Below are 19992 nucleotides of genomic sequence, written 5' to 3'. Positions count from 1 at the left end.
CTTATACATCTCCATCAGAGCTCTTGGGTGATCAGGTGCAGGCTAAATGAGCAGTAATATTTTGAAAGGAATCTTTTTTTCTGAGCAGTAGGTCTCAGCAGTGGGCTTAAAATATTCAGTAAACCATGCTATAACCAGACATGCTGTCATCCGGGCTTTATTGTTTACAGAGCATAGGCAGAGTGGATTTAGCATAGCTCTGAATGGCCTTAGGATTTTCAAAATAGTAAATGAGTGGCTTCAACTAAAAGTTACCAGCTGCATCGATGAAGGGGTGGCCTGCTCCTCCACACCTGTGGGTATTTCTCATCAGGTGGGATGAGACACTGAGAAAAGAAATAAGACACAGAGACAAAATATAGAGAAAGGACAGTGGGCCCAGGAGACTGACGCTCAGCTTATGGAGGACCTGCACCGGCACCAGTCTCTGAGTTCCCTCAGTATTTATTGATTACTATTTTCACTATCTCGGCAAGGGGGATGCAGCAGGAGAACAGGGTGATAGTGGGGTGAAGGTCAGCAGGAAAACATGAGCAGAGGAATCTATGTCACAAATAAGTTCAAATAAGTACTATGCCTGGATGTGCACATAGGCCAGATTTATGCTCCTCTCCACCCAAACATCTCAGTGTAGCAAAGAGTAACAGAGCAGCATTGCCACCAGCATATCTCTCCTCCAGCCACAGGGCGGCTTTCTCCTATCTCAGAATATAATGAATATATGATCGCATTTTACACTGAGACATTCTGTTCCCAGGGACATGCAGGAGATGGAGGCCTTCCTCTTATCTCAACCGCAAGAGGCCTTCCTCTTTTACTAATCCTCCTCAGCACCGACCCTTTACGGGTGTTGGGCTGGGGGTCAGTCAGGTCTTTCCCTTCCCACAAGGCCATATATCAGGCTGTCTCAGTGGGGGGAAACCTTGGACAATACCCAGGCTTTCTTGGGCAGAGGTCCCTGCAGCTTTCCTCAGTGCATTGTGCCCCTGGTTAATTGAGAATGGAGAATGGTGATGACTTTTACCAAGCATACTACCTACAAATATATTGTTAACAAGACACATCCTGCACAGTCCTAGATCCCTTAAACCTTGATTCCACACAGCACATGTTTCTGTGAGCACAGGGTTGGGGCTAAAGTTACGGATTAACAGCATCTCAAGGCAAAACGATTTTGTTAGTACAGATCAAAATGGAGTTTCTTATGTCTTCCTTTTCTACATAGACACAGTAACAGTCTGATCTCTGTTTCTTTTCCCTACATATCCCCCTTTTCTTTTTGACAAAACTGCCATCGTCATTATGGCCCATTCTCGTTGGTTGCTGTCTCTTCGGAGCTGCTGGATACACCTGTAGACTAACAGCAGACAGAACAGGCATACAAGGATTAATATGAAATTTACAATAGAGGAACTTCTGATGGTTTTAACCCAAGTGACCGGGTTTAGATTTGCGAGGCCATCAGCAGCTTTCACGATTGTCTCAGTTCCTGGCACCAAATTTAAATGGGCTTTTGATGCCTCAAAAATTTGTTCTTTTCATTTTGAAATGTCTAAAGTAAGATTATCTTCTCTTCCTTGTAGAAGGCATCTAACCATGTCCCAGAGATGCTCAGACTCATTATAGACTTGGGGTGTAACACAAAAATCTGACGTATTCCAGTCACACTGTAACTGAAAAAGGTATTCCAAGGTCATGAGCCTATCACCCAACCAAATGACAGTTTGTCTAAGATCATTAATTTGGTTTGCCAATTTTTGATCTATTTGGGTCTGAGAATTTCACAATTTTGAGGAATTCTTTTGCCAATTATTTACATATTCTGCAGTTTGAACAGAGGAGTATAAAGCAATTCCAGCAGCCGCAGCAGTAGCTGCGACTGCAATAAGGCCCATAATTACTGCAATCAAAGTAAAAATGAATCTTTTGGATCTAGTTAAGAATTCCTTTAATACTTCTGTTAAAATATGGATGGATGGTGCAGCCTCCCACGGTTGGTCCATGGACACAGGGATCCACACATCGTCTCTTGCTGTCACTAGTAGAATATGGTGCTGCTAATTAAAAGTTGAATCAGTGCAAGCAAACAATCTACACTTTTCACAGGTTATAGTTTGGGAATCTGGTTTAATAACTATGTTTCCTAAAACTAGCATATAAGGGCGTTTTACACAACTTTGCAAAGGAATTTTCAGATTGGAATTTAGGTGGATAGTATAATGTGCCTTGTGATCTCTTGTTCCTATAGCTTGATTTCCAGACCAAATTCTAATGCGATGTGAAGCCACAGTAAGCTCCCATAATTCTGGATGTTCAGAACCAGTAACAGGACTAACTAACTTTGGTCAAGGTGATGAAATTCCCTTTTCACCCCATTTCCATGGATAGGGTGATTCTAACCTTCTATAAATCTGACCCAGTCTTTCAGCTAAATCACTATCATAGGCCAGATTAGTGGGCCAGAAGGATGGGGCCTGTGAACATGAGTGAGTCTCTACCAATAGGATCAGGCTGTCCTTCGAAGCTTTGAAGACAGACCTTGATTTCTACCTAGCTGTGAAAGTTCTAGATGGTACCTTCTACGTTTAGAAAATATGAACTTTCTACACTGAAAATCTGTTGTTTAGTTAGCCACTTTCATCAATTCTCTAAGCCAGATCTTCTGGATAATTTGCTGCAGCTTCTCCCTTGCTGCTTCACCTTGCATTTCTATGTTATGGAGATGGAATTTTTTCCTTAAAGCTCATGAACCAACCTCTGCTAGCTTCAAACTCTTCTCCTGCAGCTTTCTTACCTCTCTCAGCCTTCATAGAATTGAAAAGAGTTAGAACCTTGCTCTGGACTAGGCTTTGGCTTAAGGGAATGTCGTGGCTGCTTTTATCTACTCTCCAGACCACTCAAACTTTCTCCACATCAGTAATGTTGGAAACAAATGCTTGGTGCTGCAAAGAAGAACCAGAACTGTGACAAAGGATTTCTCAGCAAGGCAAATTTACTTCTGTAGAAGGGTACTGCCTGCATCAGTCATGATCACAAGAGCACACAGAACAAAGGAGAGTAGGAGTTTTTATTCCAAATGCAGATTCCACCTCTATGTCTTTCCTCCATTGGCTGGGGTTGGACCACAGTATCTAAACTAGTCCTGATTGGCTAACCATTTTATTTTATTTTATTTTATTTGAGATGGAGTCTCACTCTATCACCCGGGCTGGAGTGCAGTGGCACGATCTCGGCTCACTGCAAGCTCTGCCTCCCAGGTTTACTCCATTCTCCTGCGTCAGCCTCCCGAGTAGCTGAAACTACAGGCACCTGCCACCTCGCCTGGCTAGTTTTTTTTTTTTTCTTTTTTGTAGTTTTTTAGTAGAGACAGGGTTTCACCGTGTTCACCAGGATGGTCTCGATCTCCTGACCTCATGATCCGCCCATCTCAGCCTCCCAAAGTGCTGGGTTTACAAGCTTCTGCCACCGCACCTGGCCTCCGATTGGCTAACCATTTAAACTTTTTTGGATAAGGTATGTGTGTGATAGAGGAGAGAGGGAGAGGAGGAAGGGTCACCTGTGGGGGACTAGAAAGCTAAACTATTCTCACATAAGGAAAGAAATGTAGACAGGGCTTATCATGTCTAATATGTTTGGACAGGTTACGGTGCAGCAAAAGCTGGGGGTGGGGGATACTTGGAATTTAGAGAATAAAGAACGGGGGAACTGAACAAACTGAAGGGGAACCTAACTGTGTCTAACAATTAATAATTCTGTTTTGATTTCTTATCATTCATGTGTTAACTGTAATAGCAATTTTAATTTCTTTCAAGAACTTTTCCTTTACACTTACAACCTGGCTAATTGCTTGGCAAGAGAGGCCTAGCTATTGGCCTGTGTTGGCTTTCAACACACCTTCTTCACTAAGCTTCATCATTTGCAGCTTTTGACTTCAAGTGAGAGATGTGTGACACATCCTTTCACTTGGATACTAAGAGGTCATTTAAGGGTTATTAGTTAACCTAATTTCAATATTGTTGCGTCTCAGGGAATAGGGAGTCCTGCAGAGAGGGAAGAGACAGGATAATGGTTGGTTGGTGGAGCAGTTAGAATATACATAACATTTACGGAGTACGTTCCCTGTTTTATATGGGTGTGGTTTGTGGCATCCCAAAAACAATTACAAGAGTAACATCAGAAATCACAAATCATGGATCACGATAACAGATATAACAATAATTTAAAAGTTTGAAATATTGTGAGAATTACCAAAATCTGACATAGAGACATGAAGTAAGCACATGCTACTAGAAAAATAGCACCGATGGACTTGCTGGTTGCAGGGGTGCCACAAACCTCCAATTTGCAAAATATACAATATTCGTGATGCACAATACAGTGAAGCACAATGAAATGAAATAACAACAAAAAATATCAATTTTCTATTGTCACCATAATGATTTACAGGTTGAGGCCATGTGTGTTAGCTCATGCCTCTAATTCTAGTGCTTTTGGAGGCTGAGGTGGGAGGATCACTGGAGACTAAAAGTTCAAGATCAGCTTGGGCAATCCATCCGTCATTAAAAATAAATCAAAAATTAGCATGGTACACCCTGAAAGAGTCTTTAGCATGAAATAAAGAGGAAAGCTGAAGACATTCCCTCAAGGAAGATCAATATTTAGGGGCACTAAAAGAAAAGACAGAAAAAGTTATACTAAATGACTAGGAAAGAGTGGTAGGATGAAAACCAAGATCTGAAGTTAACATAGCATTGAGTTGACATAAAAGTACACTCTAGGTGGAGGAACAGCATGTAGAATTTGATAAAGAAAGGATGAGATGTGCACAGTGCCACAGGCCAAAGGCTGGGGTGATTTCTAGGATATTAAGATTCCCTCTCAGATTTCCTTCTTTACTTGAAATTGTTTATGCTCCATTTCTACAAGATGTGGTTCCAAATTCTCAGCCTCTATGCATTATTCTCTTTTCCTGGCATTACACCTAGCTCATATGGGATGGCTTTGCAATGCAACCACATTCTTCTCTTACCTACCCAAAGACAATAAAGTACTTTACAATCATAAAAGGGTTGAACAAACAAACTCGAATGTCAAAATAATCTCTCCTCAACTGCATTCTCTTTAGTTACCATTCTCTCTCTTTCCAAGAACCCTGTTTATTTATTGATTCATTTCGCCTTATTTATCCTTCATTTTATTTACATATGTATTATATTTAAAAATTAGTAATTTTTTTAGTATTGAAACTAGAAATTCTAAACTAGGAATTTTTCCTGCAAGCATTGTAGAGTAGGGTGATTATTTAGAGCAAGCTTTTCCTTTTATAGTTTTCAACAAAATGATACTGTTAACTAGTCACATCATTATACATCATTATCTATAAAAGATTTAGTTCCTATCTTAAAGGCCTTAAGTCCAAAATCGCAATGAATATTCAATTGTCAGATTATTTTATCATTATTTTTCTTCACTAATCCAGTAAATCAAGTATTGAGCATAAAGATAATTTGAAAACTTTTCTTCTTTTAGTTTGAATAGGACATTTCTGCCATGCTAAGGCCTATCTTGCTTTATATATGAAAATTAGTAAAGTTTCCTAGGAAATGGCACGTCATGCTGTGGAAATATTGGCTTCCAACAATTTCATTTTCTCCTTGAGAACAGAATAATGGATCTTCAAACAACCACAATAATGAGGAGTTCTGCTAACGGGTTTCTGCCAAGGCTTGCTTAATTTCAAAATTCTTCCTGATTACACCAAGTTCTTCACAGGATGAGCCATCTGGCAATTTTTCTGAATTTCTCACTGGGATGATGGCAGAAATTGAGAGCAGGGCCAATTCTCAGAGAACACATAGGAAGAATGTCTAGATTGCCATGGCAGATTTTTACATCAATGCCAAGAGTCTCTGCACAAATGCCAGGTAGGATATTACCACTGAAATCTGACTGAACTGTCCAGGGACATCTGACTCTGCATTTACTAATTATGCTTTTGCTAATTGAAATTTGCAAATCACCCTCCTCTGCAAAATTTTTAAAAAACTACAACCTCACCATATAGATTTACAAAACCAAAATATTGATATTAACACATTTACATTTAAGCTGACACCAAGCTCTTGTATGGAACTCAAAATCTAGGATGACTAATTTTATCAATATAACATGGGTTTAAATAAGTATAACACCAGGGCAATATAATGAATAGATACAATATGATAACCTGTTGCAAAGACCAAGGCTAGTACTTCATTTTTAGATGGATTTCTACGAAGAAAATACATAATAAAGTTAACATGGCTTTTCCTTTTTTTTTTTTTTTTTTTGAGACAGAGTCTTGCTCTGTCACCAGGCTGTAGTGCAGTGGTGTGATCTCAGCTCACTGCAACCTCTACCTCCCAGGCTTAGGTGATTCTCCTGCCTCAGCCTCCCGAGTAGCTGGGATCATAGGCAGGCACCACCATGCCCGGCTAATTCTTATAATTTTAGTAGAGACAGAGTTTCACCATGTTGGCCAGAATGGTCTCAATCTCCTGACCTCGTGATTTGCCCACCTCGGCCTCCCAAAGTGCTGGGATTACAGGTATGAGCCACCATGCCCGGCCTAACATGGCTTTTTCAAACATTCAGCAGTAATATAGTTTATACTTTATCCAGATTCCATAAGCTCTTGATAATAAAGAGAAATAATCCATTTTTGTCTCCAATTAAAATGTTGAAATAAGTATAGTAGCTATATTTTGCTTTTTTTTTCTAATTCATGTCTAAGAATTGTATTTACTCCTCATTCAGCATACATTTATGGATGTCTACTGTGTGCCAGGTATTGGGAGTTTCTATGAGTGCAAAGAGTAATAAAACAGAATTCTGACTGCAAAATTTCAGAAACCAGCATGGAAGATAGAGAAATGAATAAACTGAATGTAAATAGTAGATCTTTACTATCTTTAGAGAAAAATATGTTTAAACATGCAATCTTCATTTGATTGTCAATACCCTTGGTTTCTTAGCTGTTGAATTTCTTGAAGATGCACATTCTACTAGACCTGAGGGTCTTTGAGACTAGCTATTATATTTTAGGTTTATGCTCAATTAATTTTTTACTAAATATTAATGAATAAAAATAACTTTGGAGGACAAATTATTGGCTCTTACTAATTTTTGTAGAATTATATATTCTCATTTTATGATAGCTTTGGGAGAGCTAAGAGTAATAGATCTGAAATTCAATATCTAGCTTGCATAATACTGTTATAGATATCCATGATTTTCCTCTCACCCATCAGCAGGGGTAAGAGGTTTGGAGAAAGGTGTCCTCTCGTGATTACAACAAGGCTGTAGCAGCTGTGGGAATTATATTAACCTATGACACATTCTGAATAAAGGGACCATTTTTTACATTGCATTAGTTTAGGAATGAGTAAACTTCCTCTAGACTCATCATTGGACATGTCTTTCTGTCTCATTGGTCAGGATTTCATCACATCCAACTCCCTAAACCAATCACTGCATTTGTCTCAGTGACCTAGATTCCTAGATTTATAAGCTAGGGTGATATGGATGCTTGAGGTTTAATCATTTTGACTAACTCGGGGCTATATTTCAATCATTTTGATTCATTCAGAGATATAATCATAGACTAGGGATTTTCATAGTAAGAAACTCAGTCTAATGGAGAATTGATGTGCACAAGTTTGGTGGAATGACGACGTTTAAACTCAGAGGGAATGGTTTAAATCTGTATGTAACACAGTACATATTACTTGGAAAATCTCTTAGTCCAGGTTCCACACACCAGGGGAAGCTTCAGGAAGAAAAGAATCTTACTGCGGATGTGTTTAAGGTCCTGTCTGAGCCCTGACAAACACAGGAAGACTGGATTAGAACAAAGACTCACATGGTTTGAATAGGAGGTATTTTCTAATGCAGATAGTTGAAGCCTATCGGGTAATGAAGGAGGAGTTTGCATCAGAAGAAACAGAGACACATGTGAACATTACTGATTAAAAAAACAAAAACACAACAACAAAAAACATGTTTGACAGTTTGTGTGGAAAACTTAGAAGATTATCTGAACATAATTTAGAAAGTTTTTTAGATTTGGACAAGGTCAGAAAAAACATTGACTCTATTATCATTATTAAAATAATGTATCTTCTCATGATTTTTTGTCTGGCAAAATATGAATTACATAGAGTAAATAGTAAAGCAGTTTTTTTTTAAGGAATGACAATTAGCTTGGTTTTGGAAATATTGATGTTATTGTTTCATTTAGGCATTTAATTGTTTAATCATTTTTTACAACGTAGCCATAAAATTATTTGAAATTCGTGACATTTCATTACCTAATAGTAGTGTTAGAAATGTATACTCTAGGTAACATGGACACAAACATTTGCTTTCAATATATGAAAGAAATTTCCCTACACACAGACAGACACACATGTAAAACACATATATACATAAAAGATAATTAATGTTTACCATCCGATGTACCAAATATATGTCTTCCTAATTGTTTGAAAAATAGAATGCTATTTCCTTTTCAAAGCAAAATTTCTAATTTGATACTATATATAACTTAGCTGATTGAACTTCATATGACTATAAAATTTGCTATCAGCCTTATGTAATTAACTTTCTTAATGAACAGTCGAAGCCTAATAAAACATTCATCTGTATTTTTAAAGTGTACATGTGCAACCACTGATTTCAAACTGACGATTTCTTAATAGAATAAGGATTTAATTTCTTCAAAACATTAATGCTAGCCTCACTGAATGTTTAAGTTGAAAGTAACTGGATTGGAAAATTGGAGTAAGTTTGTTTATGGGACAGTTCACTTCCTCTGGCTTCCTGAAAAGAGTTTATATTAACTTGCAAATTATTTCTTGCTGCCTCATTTTCTTCTTATTTCTTTTTATTCCTTAATTTTTATCCTTAATGGGCTACATCCCCAAGCTCTCCAAAGCTTCTACCCTCCCAACTGCATTTATTATCTCTCACGTGAGCTCAAGGCACCTGCCTCTGGGTCGTTCTCTAAATGTGCCCAGAACAATGCTGTCTCAAAGCTTTTGAGTTTATTATCTCTCTGTCACCTGAGATCCATGTGACCCCAATTCCTTTCATTCAGGTACCTGTCCAGCAGCCGCCGTTTCAGAAAGGGCTTCTTGATCCTCTATCTATAACAGTAACCCCTTCCATTAATTTTCTCCTTTCATTTTTCTTGAGACAGGGTCTCATTCTGATGCCCAGGCTGGCATGCAGTCACACAATTACAGCTCCAGCCTTGAACTACAGGGCTCCAGCTATCCTCCCATCTCAGTCTCTTAGGTAGCTAGAAATATAGGTGCATACCACCATGGTGGGTTACTTTGAAAATTTTTTGTAGAGACAGGATCTTACTATGTTGCCCAGGCTGATCTCCAACTTTTGACCTCAAGCAATCCTCCCACGATGGCCTCCCAAAGTGCTGGGATTACAGGTAGAGTCCACCGCATCCGGCTTCCTCATTCTTTTAACAGTTATCCTAGCACTGAACTTATACTATATTGTCAAAGTATTTACTTTTCTCTTTCTTACTAGAATATATGGTCTATAAAGTCAGTGTTTTTTTCGTGTTTAGTACATTGCTATATTCCTAGCAATTAGACCAATACTTAACTATAGAACATATTTGGAAATACAAATAGTCCCTCATTTAATGATGGTTCAACTCATAATTTTTCAATTTATGATGTTGCAATAGCAATATGCATTCAGTATGCTCCTCAACTTAATATGAGATTATATCCAGATAAACCCATCATAAATTGGAAGTATCACAAGTTGATAATGAGCTTTCGATTTACCATATTTTCAATTTACCATAGGATTATCAGATCATCACACCACCATAAATCAAGGAGTATCTGTAAATGACTAAGTAAAAGGGGCAATATGTTCTGTTCTGAATGTTAAAAATGGTTAATGAAGTAAACTAGTAGCAAAAGATATTAGAAAGGTAAAGAAAAGGCAAATACAGAAAGACTCTTATTTAATAATAGGAAGTTTGAATTTTACCTTAGGTATTCCTCTGTTATTCAGCATCACTCTCGCCACAAGATCAATTACTAATATCATTGATATCCTCTATACCAAATCCTTTTTCCATGATTTTCCATTTTCCTTTGCTATTATCTTCTTTCTTTTATTCCATGGCTCAAACGACTTTTTCTAATGCTGGCTTTAAGGCATTAAATATTTTGATATATTTAAGATCATGTGAATTGTAAATCATAATTATTTGCAGCTTGTGGTTTAATTCCTTTGGAAAGGTTGTGCTAGTCCTTCCTTTACCATTTTCATATAGTTAAATATGACAAATAAAATGTTTGATCCGGATTGAGACTATTTCAAATTAAAAACTAAAATAGGGAAGCAAAACATAGGATGATAGGGTTTGTGCCATACACAGTCACTCTAGAGAAATATTAAGAAACTCAGTGATCACATATAAGTTGTTCTCAGCATTATCAGATTTAATGCTTTCTTAGGCCAGTATGAAATGTATGTAAAATATACATATACCTATCTAAATATGTAATTTTAGGAAAATCAATGTAAGATATAAACTGTAGTATAAAAGATAAAAGGAAAAAAGCAATTTATAAAATAGACTTGTTTTCTATATGTAAATGCTGGATAAGGCCATACAAAAAATTCTAATGAAAATCATATACTTGCACTTATGTATCACTGTAAATGCCATAACTACAAATGCATTATTATGGAGTTATAGCTTGTCAGTGACTCAAATAATATGCACGGCATTGACAAGTGTTAAAAGATGTTTCTAAATAGTGAATACTCCTCAATAAAATTATGAATAAAAACAATGGCACTTTTGTCTCAATTTGCATGGTGTTTGCATTCATGGAAAGTTCAGAGTGTATTAGACCGTGCACAAAGGTTCTTTACATATCTAAAATGAAGTATTTCTAAGTTCACATAATTATAAAGAGGCGTTTCACCTGCATGATATTCTAAAATCAAGTAAGACACACTGTGATATTTAATTGTTCAGAATTATACAGGCACTGCAGGAAAACATCATCCCTGGCCCACATCCACCGAATGTCGATAGCACTCCTTAATTGTTGTTACAACCCAAAATACCTTCAGATGTTGGAAAAATCTCTTCTGTGGAGTATGCAACTGCTGCCGTCCTTTATTCCAGCAACCGAAAACTACAATACTGAAATACAGTCACTAAAGTACCCTAAAGAACTTTTTCTAGTAGGCCACATCAGCCCCTTGAAATATTCATTTCTAGCAATCTTGATTAATTTCACAATTATAACTCTTAAATGCATTCATTTGCATTTTCCATTCATTGAATAAACATTTATTAAGCACCTGCTGCTCTTCTTGTCCATAGCAATACAAAAAAGGACCTCCCCAGCAAAAAATCCAAAGAGAATAACAAAAAGAGACAGTTCTTTTCTTAATGAGCATTACAACCTAGTGAAATACAGAAGTTTTGCCCTGTAACTTTAATTAAAAGTTTCCAAAGCTTCTGCTTATATTTCACAGCTTTTATTCATTCTAGTGATCCTTTGCACCCACCCTTAAACCTCCAAAATTATCACCAAATATGCTCAAGAAAGCAGTAACTACAATAATTTCTAGCTTTGGTGGCTGCTTTTGTAAAGTAGACCAGTGGAGTTAAATTTTTAAGAGAGGTATAGTGAAGTATATAGTTCATGAATTTGAATAAACACGTACAGTCATGAAACTGCCAAAATAATCAAGATAAGGAATATTTCCATAAGCCCCTGAAGCTTTTTCATGACGCTCGGTAATCAATCTCCTCTTTCAAAACCCAGCTTCTGACAACCACTGATCTCTTTTCTATTGTAAAAATATTCCTATTCTAGAAAGCTATATAAATGGAATCATACCTAATGTAGCATTTTGCTTCTGGTTTTTCATTTAGCCATTAGGTATTTAAGCTTCCTTCATATCAATGTATTTATCAGTAGTTCTAGTCACTTTTCATTTTGAGTGTTTTTCCATTAATTTCCTAGAAACAGGATTGTTAGATGAGACAGTAAGTTCATGTCTATGTGACATGCTAAAGAATTTTCCAAAGTGGCTATTATATGTTGCATCCCCACTAGCAATATATGAAATACTTTGTAGTTTCACATTATTGCCAGGACTTGGTGTTGTACATTTTTAGCATTTTATTGAGTGTACATTGGCATAATTCTGTGTTTTTAATTTGCATTTCTCTGATGGCTAATAAGGTTAAGAATATTTTCCTATGCTATTGCTAATTTACATTTCTGATTTCCATCCGAATATCTCATAAAAATTAGTTTGTCTTTTATTATTGAGTAGTAAGGGTTCTTTACATATTTCAGATACAAATATGTTATACAATATATATTTCACAAATATTGGCTTCAACTATGGGGCTTAGCTATTCATTTTCTTAACAACATTTTGTAAGAACAGAAGATTTTGATTTTGATAAAGTCAAATTTATCATTTTTTCTTTTATTATTTGGAATTTTTATATATTAAGAGGATAGATTTGCTAATGCCAGCATCACAGAGATACTCTTCTACATTTCCTTCTGTAGGAATTACAGTTTTAGCTCTTACATTTAGATTTTAATTCATTTCAAATTTTTTTGTATGATATGTGTAGTAATAGTCAAAATTATTATCATTATTATTTATTTTGCATTTGAACTTCCGAGTAGTCTGGCACCAATGGTTAAAAAGACTCTCTTTACCCAATTTATTCACTTTGTCACTTTGTAACAATGAATGGACCAAACCATGTATATGTGAGGTTTACATCTGGACTCTATTCTTTTCCACTGATCTACATATTAATACCTACCCTTTCCCCAAAACACATTATTTTGATTACTGTACCTTTGTAGTAAGTATACAATTAAGTATGTTATCTATTCATTGTATATTTAGTTTTATTTCAAAATTATTTTTGCTATTCTATGTCCATTGCATTTGCATATAAGTTTTGGAATCACCTTGTGTGTAGATATAGTGAATTGCATTCATTGATTTTCAAATATTAAAACATTTATTTCTAGGAAAAATTTTACCTGGTGACAATTTAGCATCCTTTGAGAATACTGCTAGATTTGATTTGCTAATAATTTCTAAAAAATATTTGTGTCTATTCATGGGGTATATTGAAGTTTCCTTTTCTCAAATTTTTGTCTGGATTGGGTAACAGAGTAATGCTGGCCTCATAAAATGAAATGAGGAGAGGTCTCTCTTCCTCAAGTCTCTGTTTAGATTGTGCATAACTGGCATTATTTCTTCCTTAACTATTGGTCAAAACTTTGCCAGCGAAGCTGTCTGACTTGAATTTTCATTGTGGAGATTTTATATATATATAAAATATATATATAATGAATATTTAAGCATTAATCTGTATAAATAGATGTAGTCACTGCTTCAGGTAATTTATTTATTCAAGACTGCAATTTATGATCATTGTTAGTTTTGGGAAAAAAATTGACTATTTCATTCATGTTGTCGAATTTTTTGACAGTGTTTTGCATAAGTTTGTTTTATTATGTTTGTAATATGTATGATATGTGCAGTGAGATTTCCTGCTCCCTTCTTTGTTCTTGATATTGTAATTTTTGCCTTTATTATCTTTTTCTTAATCATTCTGGCTAAAGCTTTATCTATTCCATTGATATTTTTAAAGAACCAGTATTTGGATTAATTGATTTAGCTATTCTTGATTTCCCTGTTTTTTTTTTTTTTCTTTTGTAACAATTCAACATTTTATTCATTATCTCCAAGTTCTTTTTCTAGATTAACTTTAGTGTTTACATTCTCATAAGGACTTTAAGTTGGATGTTTGGAAGCTGGGAATAAACCTACAACCTCAGGAGAGAATTTTTCTCACAGGAACTGCTTGTGTTCTTATGGGTTAATTCACATCATAAGGAAAAACATTCATAATAAAACAATTCACTATTATGATTTATGTAGGTGCTATCATGAATAGCAGCAGTGAACTCCCCGCATTCTTAACAGTTCCTTAGAAATTTCCTGTACTTTGACTCTTGGTCAAAATGACTTATTCTTTAAGCTGCTTTGTTTTGTTTTTTAAAAAGAGTACAAAACTGAAATGTTTTCTGAACCTTAGTGTATCAAAGAATGTCATTTTGCATCTCAGTTTTTTACTGCAAAAGTTTGCTCATTATCCTTTGGCTTTTAATGGGGATGTACAATTGCATTTTGCAATCACCTTCAGTTTTGTTTCCTTAGATGTTAACCTGTTATTTCTGTCTGAATGTTTTTAGCATTGATTTTTCCATAGTCTGAAAAATCTCATCAATAGGTATTTGAAAAAAATGTGAGTCCTATAGTCAAATATTTGGGGTAAATATTGGATTACATACATGTGATACTGTGAAAAATCTATTTGATCTGTATCCCTATTTCCTGGCATACAGCTCCTAAAATTATTGAAATTGCCATAGTGATTAGTGTCCTTTGTGCACTAATGAGATGACTGGGATTGTCGTCCCCTATATAGCTTCAGAATTGGCTGGTCACCAGAAATGCCAAGGCATGACTAAAGAATTGAGACTTTAAGCCACAACAAGTAAGCTCCAGGAAGAAGAGAGAGGATGAAGGTTAAGTTTATCGCCAGTGGCCACTGATTTAATCAATCATGCCTGCATAATACAGCCTCCATAAAAACCCCAAAAGACTGAGTTAGGTGATCTTCTAGACAGCTGAACATTGGAAGTACCTGTAGGGGCATGGAAGCTCCATGTCCATTTCACACATCTTACCCTATGCATCTCTTTCATATGGCTATTTATCTGTTAATATCTTTTACAGTAAACTGGTAAATGTAAATAAGCATTTCCCTGAATTCTGTGAGCTGTCCTAGAAAATTAATCAAATGCAAGAAGTGGGTCATGTGAACCCTATTTATCAATGGATAAAGAATATGTGGTATAAATACACAGCAGAATATTGTTCATCATAAAAATTAAAGAAATTTTGTCACTTGCAACAACATGGATGGAACTGGCGGTCATTATGTTATGTGAAATAAACCAAGCACAGAAAGACAAATATCGCATGCTCTCATTCATATATGGGAGCAAGAAAAGTGGATCTTATGAAGATAGAAAGTAGACTGGTGGTTATCAGAGGCTGAGAAGAGTAGCAGGGAAGGATGAAGAGAGGTTGATTAATGGATAAAAATATACAATTAGGTAGAATAAACAAGACCCGGTATTTGATAAATGAGCTTGGTGTTTATAACTAACAATAATCTATTGTATATTTCAAAATAGCTTCAAGAGAATAACATCAGAGTGCTGCCCATCCCAAATGTAGGACGTCCCAAAGAGGATCTCCTGGCAGTGTGGGAAGGCTGGCTAGGGCTTTGTTCCAGGAGCCCTGTGGAATGTGCCTCCTACAGCAAGATGCCGCTGAACAGACACTCTGATTTGGCATCTCCTTTGGCTGAGGTACAGAGCACAGTTTCCAGGGCTGGGAATGGTAGTTCCTCCTCCTCGCTTTGTCTCTGGCTCTCCTTAGGGATTTTCCCGCTTTGGGCCATCACAATGCTTCCTGTGGGTTAAGGCAGGCACAGGTCTTCTTCCGGGGAACTCAAGATGGTGGCGAAACTGTCCACATTGACCTCGCTTCTTCCGGTGTAAGAACCGTGAGATGAGTACGAGACCCTTGTCCACGTGCATGGTGTCTGGAAAATGGGAGGAAAGGCCTCTCAAATATGGAAGTCTTATTCTCTTACCGTGTGCTCAGAGTTTCCTCACTTCTCTGTGACCTCAAGAATTGTCTTATCCTTATATTCGAATTCTGGGACATTGCTGGTGCTAACCTTGGCGCTGTATGTGTTGTTTGGGTCTTCTATGGAGGGCAGTGAAGTTAACTTGCTCCCACACCACCATTTTGGAACCAGAAACTCCTGGTTATTTTTAGGAGATGAATTAGTGGATTTTTAATTATTTTCTTTATATGTTTTTATATTTTTTAAACATGAACGTAGACTGATTTTGTAATACGAAAAAAATCTCTAAATTAAAATAATGAATACTCTAAAACAAAAGGTTCTGCCTTTTTCTACACATTATCCTGTATTTAAAGAAGGTTAAACTGACAGTATTGCACAGAACTTCTCTGGAGAACAGTATGGAAGTTTCTATTATAATTTTTCCTCTGAAATGTGGGTTCTAATTTTTTCTCTACTTCTACCAATTACTAACACAGATGTGTTAAAGTCTCTAACTACAGTTTTGGATTTTTAAAAAATCTCTTTTTAAATTCAATCACAGTTGGATCAAGAATCTTAAAGTTCTTTGGTAGGTGCATACATGTTAAGGATTGCCATGCCTTCCTGCTACCTTGACTCCTAGTTCTAACGTCTCCTTCATCTAAAATTAATATTGCCACTCCATCTTTCTTTTGTGCCATATCTTTCACTATCCCCTTACCTTTAACTTCTTTGTGTGTCTGCATTTAACGTGAGTTTCTTATAGATAGTATGTAATTTGGTCTCACTTTTAATTCAATCTAACAATTTCTCCTTTTTAGTTGGCATGTTTAGACAACTAGAGTTAGTGAAGTTTTTCATTTCTCCCCTCTACTTTTTGTTTGATTTTTCCTCTTTATTTTCCTTCCTTTGGATCATTTTGAACATTAATTTTACTCCATTTTCATCCACTACTTGCTTATCAGTTAAACCTCTTAACTTATTTTTGCATATTGTTAGTCTTTTCCTCTAAATCCTTTGAGATACTACTCACAGTTATTCTGTAGTCCTTTGAGGATAGTTCCACTCTATCTGGGTCATACATATCTGGGCTAGCTTCAGATGACTATTTCTTCTCTTATCAGTCTGTTTTTGCTCTGTGTGTGTGTGTGTGTGTGTGTGTGTGTGTGTGTGTGTGATAAATTTTGAATGATTGCTGAACATACTGTGTAGGACACTAGAGACAGAGAAATCATTTTCCATGCCTCCTCTTCTCCCAACAAAATAGTACTGTGAATTTAATCAGTCTAATCAGTAGTTGAACTGGGATTAATTTTAGTCGTGGTGGTAGTCACCTTCCTTGACTTCAAATTTCACCAAGAAGGTATTGCTGCAACCTTTTAACCATTTGATGACTCCCAATCACACAGTATAAAACTAAAAAACCTGCCATAGCCTGTAGGTCTCAGATCTCTGTCTTCAACCTTTCTCAACTTTTTAACCTCCCCGCTTTCCTTTTGTAATCAGAATAAGCTCTCTGATGTTTTGACCTATTATCTGCTTATCTTTTCTAGCACTGTTCACAATTGGCAATTATGTATTCAATTCTTGCTTACTTTAATAATTTTCCTCCCTTACTGAATTATAATTTACATTAGTTCTTAGCACAGTCTGACAGACTGTGAGTTCCTGGTAATTTTTAAAAAACTAACATGAGAACTGTAACAAGAACAAAACATACCAATCAAATTAAGACTAGCTGTTAATTGGGATAATGGAATTACCTCCAACATGTGTAAAGTACTGAATAATTTCAGACTTATAAAAGTTATTTTACATCGCGATTCTTTATTTGAAAATATGATTATATTTGATGCAGTGACTTTCCTTAAAATATGCTAAAACCATTAGAATTAAACAGATTTTTGCCATAAAGTGGCCTGTTCCATTTAGCAAAGTACAACTGCTTTAAAATAATGGCTAATGGGTCTCTGGGTCTGGGTACAAATTCCATATTTAATCTCAATATGTAAATACAAGCATTCCATTAATTTATTCAAATGGGATTTATGTGAGTCATTTTAAATTTTGTCCCACATATCTAATCAATTTTTTGACTTTCTAGTCCTATGGTTGTGAAAGCAAAAACTAGAAGGAAAAAAATCGAAAAGGTAAGAGTTTCAACCACTATGGTATTTTTTAAACTCCTTTTCTTTTTCTTTTCTGTCATCCCCCAACATTTAGCTTGATACCACAGGCCTTTTTACCTTAGAGACAAAATAAGATTAAAATCTAAATGTATGGTGCTCAAAAATGTCATGATCACATTAGTGCAGCATATAATACTGAAAGGGTGATTTTAAAATTCTTTTCTAACACCACCAGTTTCCAACATGTTTATTAAATAGGCATGGGCTTATCAGGAATCTACAATATATTACAAAATGTATGATTGCTTTCTAGATTCATATAATTTGTGATGTATACAATTGATTTGAATATATGCATAACTAAGCTTGAGTATTCTAAATTTTATTTTTAAAACATTGACTTAAAAAAACTTGAAAATAATATAATAATTTTGCTTAATACAGCATAACTTTGCAAAATACACACAGAGTAACAGAAACCATAAGGTCTTCAAGAACATCTCTAGCTATTTTGAGTATTTGCTTACGGTGGTAATTTGTGAGCCAGAGGAAACAGAAGTTAGAAGGTCTTAATGTGTTTGGTACCAACAAAAAGTTTTTCTAATTTTTTTTTTTTTTTGAGACTAAGTCTTGCTCTGTTGCCCAGGCTGGAGTGCAGTGGTACAATCTCAGCTCACTGCAACCTTCTCCTCCTGGGTTCAAGTGATTCTCCTGCCTCAGCCTCCCAAGAAGCTGGGATTACAGGCATGAGCCACAACGCTCGACTAATTTTTTGTATTATTAGTAGAGACACAGTTTCACCATGTTGGCCAGGCTGGTCTTGAACTCCTGGCCTCAAGTGATCTGCCAGCCTTAGCCTCCCAAAGTGCTGGGATTACAGGCGTGAACCACTGCGCCCGGACAAATTTTGTATTTTTGACAGAGATCCACTGCAATGGGGAAAAGGGAAGCTAGAAATGTAAGAAATATTTTTCTATGTTGTAGCTGTATGCTTTCTTAAATAAAAATACAGTGTATCTATGATGTCTTATATCAGTAAATTTCACAGAAACAGTTGTAAATTATGACAAAGAGCATCCTAGTAATGTGTTAATAATGTTGCATGGGAGGTTATTGACATGGCTGTTTCAGTCAAATGGAGAGCAAAGCTATCTCACAGCCCAACATACATCTTCATCCCTGTAAATGGGTAGAAAAGTAGCAGAGCTGGCCAACATCACACTGACCATGCCCAGAGCATTATAGCATCATCATCATCGATCATCATCACACCATTATTTGATAACAGAGAATTATTATATCATTGTGTAATGTATTACATACCATAAAATTGCATATAAGTATATCACTACTATTATGTATTTATATAATCTGATAATTATTGTATATTTTATAGTTATGTGCCTTTCTAATCATTATTATATTTATATCATAATCACACCTGACATTCATCACTCCTCACGTGCACCCTCATTATATTCCCTTACCAAAATTATAACCCATATTAAATATGAATTTCCACGTGTCTTATGCATGTATGATGAAGATAAACATGACTATAGATAAATACATAAACATGCTGACTGAGACCACTTGACAACTAATTGGATACTTAATCTGGCTTCACTAGTCAATTTCAGTCTTGAAAACCTCAAATGTCTATTCCACATTTTTTGTCCATCTTCCTATTTCCAGCACCTCCTCCCCATCTTCAATCTTGAGGACAATGCTTTCTTTTTAACTGAGAAAATTAAAATAATAATATGAAGACTCCCTGAATCACAGCTGTATACCTGCAACATTAGTATTCCCATACCGTATTCAGGCTCTCTTGCTCTTACAATAGCTGAACTAAGAATGCATGCTATGATCCAATGTAATTTTAACCTGGGATCATGGTGTCTGGATAGAAATCACACAGCCAATAAACTTGGATAGGAGGGAGAAAAAAATAAGTCTATTTTTATCTTTATTTGTTACTAATCACTGACAAAAATGATCATTTCTTTCAATTGTGTAATAAATGTAGGTAACGGTACCTACATTTAGCAGACCAGTGTGGCT

At 35.9% G+C, this 19992-nt stretch overlaps 1 pseudogene; it reads right to left on the bottom strand.

Annotated features, from left to right (window-relative positions):
• Positions 1–1188: 1188 nt before the first annotated feature.
• On the bottom strand, positions 1189–15977 carry LOC139355883 (endogenous retrovirus group K member 7 Env polyprotein-like; annotated as a pseudogene).
• Between the last annotated feature and the right edge of the window lie 4015 nt (positions 15978–19992).

This window comes from Macaca nemestrina, chromosome 1, assembly GCF_043159975.1.
Source record: "Macaca nemestrina isolate mMacNem1 chromosome 1, mMacNem.hap1, whole genome shotgun sequence".
In the NCBI taxonomy this organism is placed as follows: Eukaryota; Metazoa; Chordata; class Mammalia; order Primates; family Cercopithecidae; genus Macaca; species Macaca nemestrina.
This window is presented reverse-complemented; position numbering and strand designations above follow the sequence as displayed.